This window comes from Furipterus horrens, unplaced genomic scaffold (assembly GCF_987537825.1).
Source record: "Furipterus horrens unplaced genomic scaffold, mFurHor1.1.pri manual_scaffold_4, whole genome shotgun sequence".
NCBI lineage: Eukaryota > Metazoa > Chordata > Mammalia > Chiroptera > Furipteridae > Furipterus > Furipterus horrens.
The window spans coordinates 171,482,049-171,489,024 of NW_028327174.1; the positions used below are offsets into that span (position 1 = coordinate 171,482,049).

Sequence of the window (6,976 nt, forward strand, 5' to 3'; positions counted from 1 at the left end):
GAAGGGGAGATGACTAAGGGTAACATGTCAGTTAGACAACTGGGACCAGGCCAATTTGTGAGTTACTAGTACCAAGCCTCAGTTTTAGTCAAAGCAAATTTTAGGGAAATGTAATTAAAACTTATTTTTAGTTATTCCATGAAAGAAAGCCTTTCTTTTTAAACCAAAATAAATATTTAGGTCCTATAAATGCTTAGAAAAGTGGTCCAAACTGGCAGCCTATAGGCGCATTCCCACTGGCAGACTACTATTTTACCTAAAGAGTGCTGTAAAACTCAAGAGGTCTCACATGAAAGTCTAAGCATAGGAATTCTCTTGAAAACTTGAAATCTGGAAATGCTGGGACCTCACGGCATCCATCAAAGGAGCTGAATGGTTGCTACCTCATTGAAAAGGGCAAACACTCTCCAGCTTGTCCCCGCCTCAACCAGCCTTTCTTTTCCCGCCTGGCCTCTTGGAGGGGGCTCTTCCACTCTGGCACAAAGTTGGGCTAGATGACACTGTCATCTCTTCCAGCCCTGCTCCAATCCTGGGCGCCATCCAAGTGTGGGGCAGAGCAAAGGCACGGGGGTTACAACAGCAACCGCTCACAGAGCATGAAAGCTGCAGAGGCTGGTGGGACCTTCATCCCAACGATGTGGGGCTGCTGGCACCCTTGGAGAGTACAGATGTAACTTTGCATTTAGAAAATATTCCAGCTGTCTGCTCATTCCACACACCCACTGATGAACAAAAGCACACTCAGAACGGATGCTCAACTAGCTATAGAAATTCTGGCACAAATTTCCTGGAGTTTGACTCTATATTATAGCACATTGCCTTAGGAATCAGGCCAAACCACTGCCTGAAGAGGGCAGGGGGGAGAATCGTTTAGCACAATACAAGGGATTTTTAAAAGAGCACCTGAATGTTTTTGTCTATAGCAATCTCATTGCATTCCTTCCTTTATCTTTACAAGCTGAATGCATTTCCAATATTGTGCTGATATTTGACCTTGTCTTTCTTTGCCAGGCTCAACTAGAGAGTAAAACAATAGAGCAGGTATGACCTGTAGGCTCAGAAGAGTTATTTGTTTTGCTAAAACTTTCAGCTGATCATTGGGCCAATGTAAGCACATCTGCCTGCCAGTGTCCCCTGAGAGTACTATTTTAAGGAGAAGATGCTCTGAGGAACAGAAGGGTTTTTTCTCTGAGAGCCTTCTTCCCCTATGCCTGTAGCAGACAGAATGGGGAAAATAAATTTGACAGTTTCAATGTGGATGGAAAAAGGCATTTCCCACACAAGAAAAAACTTTATTTTCTAAAGTAGAATTACTTTTCTTTGAATAAGAAACAACGATGAAAACAGCTGAGGCCCCAAACTAAAATATTCCTGTTTTGAGAACTAGTACTACAAATCAAAGATTTTGAGGGGGTTTGGAATCAAGGTAGAGGTGGTGGGTTGTTCTAAGTCTGGGGCTAAGACAATTACAAGATTAGAAGTGACATCACACAGGCTGCTCTGTTGACCAGGTGGTCCTCCCTACCTCCTTTCCAAACTGAGACAACTCATCACTCAGTGATCATTGACACAGACTTTGTGTTTGCCTGGGACAGACCTGGATTTAAACCCTAGCTCTGCCACTTGTCGCCTAAAGTCTCTAAGCTTCAACCTCTTCATTTACGAAAGAAGACTATTAATACACATTTCAAAGTGTTGTGGTAAGAATGGAATGAGAAGCCTTTGCAAGGCAAGCATTCAGTAAGTGACAACCAAAAAATAGACTGAGTTGTTCTGAGCATATGGTCAAAAAATATTGGGAACATCTTTATGATTTCAGTCATCAAAATCCAACATCTGAGTTCCAGTATTGTTAGCCTAGTTTTCAAACCATTCAAGTGCCCATTATTAAATCTAAAGAACCAATACAAAAAGTAAATGAAGGGGGCATGGACTGGATGACCAAGAAGCTAAAGAAAATAGGTGCGGGAAGGAGAATTACTTTTCACTGTTTAAACACTTATTTTGCATCTGGAACATTTTTCAGGTTTATTGAGGTATAATTTTTTTAAAGATTTTATTTATTTACTTTTTAGAGAGAGGGGAAGAGAGAGAGAAAGAGAGGGAAAGAAACATCAATGTGTGAGCCAGGGTTCCCAGTTGTGGGCATGTGAGAGGCAATCCATCTATGTATCTCTCGCACATCAATGTTTCTCTCCTTTTTCTCCCTCCTTTCCCCTCTCTCTAAAAATAAATAAATAGAAATATTTTTTTAATTATAACTAAAATATAGAACAACTGTAACTCAGAACCCTCAGAAATCAAGTTGAATGGAGGTCTGACAACTACAGAATTTTAAAAACCATATCCATCCAGACTGATAAGAGGGGCACAGATGTGAAACAGGCTGGTTCCACACCCATGTGTGGGGGATAAAAATTCGGGAGGGATATCTCAAGAGCCCCAGCCCAGGGTTCCAGTGCCAGGAAGATTAAGTCCCCACAACTTCTGGCTGCAAAAAGCAGCAGAGATTGAGTCAGTGGAAGAAACTGCTAGAGGCCCAAGTAGTTACTCTTAAAGAACCCACACTGGACTCACCTACTCGGACTCACTCCCTCTGAGCTCCAGCACCAGGTAGCAACTTGAAAGGTACCAGTGGCATACTGGGAAAAAGTGAAGTGTCTGGCATCAAGGCAAGCAGAGGCTATTGTCCCTTTTCTAAAAACTCCCCCCACAGAACCACAGAGCCAGCAAGCTGGTGCCATATCTGAGACTCCATCAACCTGGCTAACACTGTTTGACCCATCTTGGAGATCCCCGGAGACTCCACCCCACCCAACTTATGGGCTCGCCCAAGCTGCTTTTCCACATGAATGACTGGTCTTGGCTCATGCTTCACAACTTCCTAAATCGTCTCAAACAAGCAACAGCTGGCCTCAGTAAGCCCCAGACCCAGCACTAGCAGCAGCCAGCCTAGATTCACAGCTTGCTTTTGCCTGGGAATCTCCAAGCCCAGCACAAGTGGCAGCCATCTCAGATTGTTTTATAGCTCAGGCAGGGTGCCCCAGGCAAAACATAGGTGGGGGCTGACCTTGGCCTGCACCACCCAAGAAATCCAGGGCCTGCACACCCAGAGGACAGCTATAGACCACATCAGAGCACCACCACCCTGCCCCTGCACAGCTGATCCTCCATGGAGGGTAGAGGTTGGTGGTAAGTGATCACAGCCAATTCTTGCCTGTGACTGACCTGGGTAAATCCCTCCCATTGATCTGCCAGCAACCAAGGCTCAACTACGAGGGGAAGGTGTACTCAGCCCACACAAAATGCACATCTCAAGTACCCAGCTTGGGTGACAAGGGAGGCTGTGCTACTGTACCCTACAGGACACCTACTACATTAGGCCAATACCAAGACATGGAGTCAAAGCAGCTCTGCCTAATACATAGAAACAAACACAGGAAGGCTGCCAAAAAGAAGAGACAAGGAAACGTGGCCCAAATGAAAGAACAGCTCAAAACTCCAGAAAAAGAGCTGAATGAAATGAAGATAAGCAATTTGTCAGATGCAGAGTTCAAAACACTGGTTGTAAGGATGCTCAAGGAACTTAATGAGGACCTCAGCAGCATAAAAAAGATTCTGTCAGAAATGAAGGATACACTAATTGAAATAAAGAACAATTTACAGGGAAACAACAGCAGAGTGGATGAAGCCAAGAATCAAATCAATGATTTGGAACATAAGGAAGCAAAAAGCAACCACACAGAACAAGAAGAAGGAAAAAGAATCCCAAAAAATGAGGATAGTATAAGAAGCCTCTGATACAACTTCTAGAGGCCCAACATCTGCATTATAGGGGTACCAGAAGGAAAAGAGAAAAAGCAAGAAATTGGAAATATATTTGAAAAATAATGAAAGAAAACTTCCCTAATTTGGTGAAGGAAATAGACATGCAAGTCCAGGAAGCACAGAGTCCCTAACAAGATGGATGCAAAGAAGCCTACTCCAAGACACATCATAATTAAAATGCCAAAGGTTAAAGATAAAGAATCTTAAAAATAGCGAAAGAAAAGAAGTTAGTTACCTGCAGGGGAATCCCATGAAACTGTGAGCAGGCTAGAGAGATTGGCAAGAAGTATTTAAAATCATGAAAAGCAGGAACCTACAGCCAAGATTGCTCTACACAGCAAAGCTATCATTTAGAATCGAAGGGCAGATCAAGAGTTTCCCAGGCAAGAAAATACTAAAGGAGTTTATCATCACCAAACCATTATTTTACGAAATGTTAAAAGGACTTGTTTAAGGAAAAGAAGAAGATCAAAACTATGAACAGTAACATGGCAGAAATACATATCTATCAACAATTGAACCTAAAAAACAAACTAAGCAAACAAGAAGAACAGAGACAGAAGCATGGATATGGAGAGCATTTTGATGGTTGCCAGATGGAGACGGGTGTGGGGAAATGGTGAAGAGGTGAGGAGGTTAATAAGTACAAGTAGGTAGTTACAGAACAGCCATGGGGATGTAAAGTACAGGATAGGAAACGGACTAGCCAGAGAACTTATACACATGTCCCATGGTCATGAACAAAGTTGTGGGAATTGCCTGAGAGAGTGGGAATTGCTGGGTGGAGGGGGGCAAAGGGAGACAAATCAGGACAACTGTAATAGCATAATCAATAAAGTATAATTAAAAAATAAAATTCATTCATGTTATTGCATGTATTAATATTTCAGTTTTTATTGCTGAGTAATAATTTATAATATGGATATATTACAATTCATTTATTCATTTACCAATTGATAGACATTTGCATTGTTTCCAGTTTGGGAACTGTTATGAATAACACTGCCGTTAACATTTGCATACAAGCTTTTATTTTCTATCCTTTAAATTTGTTCCAGCCGTGGTTTGTGTGGCTCTGTTGGTTGCAGTGTTCTCCCATGGACCGAGAGGTTGCAGGCTCAATCCCTCGTCAGGGTGCGTACAAGAAGAGAGCCAACTGACATGTCTCACATCGATGTTTCTCTCTCTTCCTGCCTCTCTCTAGAAAAAATGAAAACAAAAATTGTCCTCAGATGAAGATAAATAAATTTTGTTCCAAATGCAAGTACTGTATCGGGGTGTGGTAAGAATCACCTCTCTGAATAACTGAAACCTAGAAAACCTAGAATAAATGAATATAATTACAGTTTTGCTGACCAAGATTTGTATAACTTCTCTCCACATTCAATAATTGGTGTCCTTTTATGTAATACATATGTAAATACACAAGAACTATGTGGCTTCCTGTAAGCAATATGTCTGGTTAATTTCTCCAGCAGACAAGATCAATCAAAGCACTCTGATGATGTAAATAGCTTCCTCATGGCCTTAAGGGTGTTTGATTTTCTTTTAAAAATAATCTTTAACAACTACATGTGACAACATGTGGGAGATGGAACGAAAGAATACATAAATTCAAACACAGGCAAAACTGATCTATGGAGATAACAGCCAGACAAATGGTTACCTCAGACACTGGTCAGTGGTATTGACAGGTGCAGGGAGGGTGGGTGGGGGAGGGGTGTGATCAGGTGTTAGGGTGCTAGAACTGTTCTCCATCTTCATCTGGGTACTGCTTCCACAAATCTATACAGAGATGAAAATTCATCAGGCTGCGCTATTACGATTAGTACCCTTTACTGTATGTATGCTTATCTCAATAAAAGAAGCAAAAAGCAAATAATAATAATAATAATAATCTTTTAATTTTGGGTCAAGTAAGATCATAGGAAAACTGCTTGGCATACTTAGCCACATAATAAATACTGCTTAATAAATGCTCATTTCTTTTCCTTTCCATGGGAAATGTTTGGCAAAATGTTAACATTACAATCATGGAGTTTAAATATTCACTTTCTTTTTGCCTGCATAAATGGAGTCACAATGTCTCCCCCAAACACCGAAGCATCTTGGGGTTTGAGCAAAAGTACCAAGAGAGCTCCTCACACAACCTATCTTGCCTTACCTGGGACATGGATTTTCAGCTGGATGTTGGGCTTATCTGAAATCTCAAAAGTCTTGTACACAGAGACCACGTCCAGAGCCATGTTTGCTAATTCCCCACTGTGAAGGATCCCATCAGCCTTGGGCCCCTGGATACCACCATGTCTGAAAACATATAAAACAATGGTACACCTGAGTGAACTAAAGCAGATATTTTAAGGCTCCTGGCAGGGGCTTGCCATTCCAAACCTTTATGGGCCTTTGAGGGCAAAAGTCGCTGTGCTTGGGTGATCTCAACCCAAAGTGATCCAATAACCCTTTCTTGTCCATAATGTAAACAGACTGATTGCCTCTTGGCAGCTGTTGGTCAATATTTCTTACGTTCAAGTAGCATGTGTCCTTTGTCTTCCTGAGATAGTTTTGTCTTCTCACACTCATTTCAAGACAAACTAGAGGAACAGTTTGCAACCAGCTATGTTTGAGTTAATTTTTTCTATCTACCTTTCGCACTGAGAATAAGGACTCTGAGGCAAGGCTACTGTGGGTCACAAGAAATAATGAAATGATGCTCTGAAGGTTAGTTCTTTAACTTCCACAAGAGCACTTATGCAGCCCAGTAGCCTGGAAAAGTCAGTGAGGCTTTCAAAGATATGGAAAGCTCAGAAAAAAAACTGGGCTCAAAGTGCCAAAACGAACAAGGTGGAGTTCTTGGCTCAAAGATGAACAATGTGTCTTGAAAAAGCTGACTTTCTTTAGAGAAATCTGACAAAATCTCAGAAGCTTGAAACAGTGTAATCTGTGATTCCCCAGAGTGGGGATCCATAGCACTAGAGGTTCCTGCAAGAGATGAGGCTGGCGAAGCTGTAGGGCAGAAGGTTGACACAGCAGAGTCAGCAGGATCAGAACATGGTCAACTCGTAATGAGCATTGATACAATACCGAATGAGGACTTACATACTGAGACACTGACCTTGAAAGTATGACTTCTGCTCTGCTGGGCAGAATA

The 6,976-nt window shown here is 41.8% G+C and overlaps 1 long non-coding RNA gene across 1 annotated transcript; it reads right to left on the bottom strand.

Annotated features, from left to right (window-relative positions):
• Nucleotides 1–4,796: 4,796 nt before the first annotated feature.
• Nucleotides 4,797–6,126, bottom strand: LOC150013289 (uncharacterized). The gene is made up of 3 exons (XR_016510804.1): nt 5,993–6,126; nt 5,495–5,613; nt 4,797–5,028 (listed from the first exon to the last, which is right to left on the bottom strand). It is a non-coding gene; the product is annotated as an uncharacterized LOC150013289 (long non-coding RNA).
• Nucleotides 6,127–6,976: the final 850 nt, after the last annotated feature.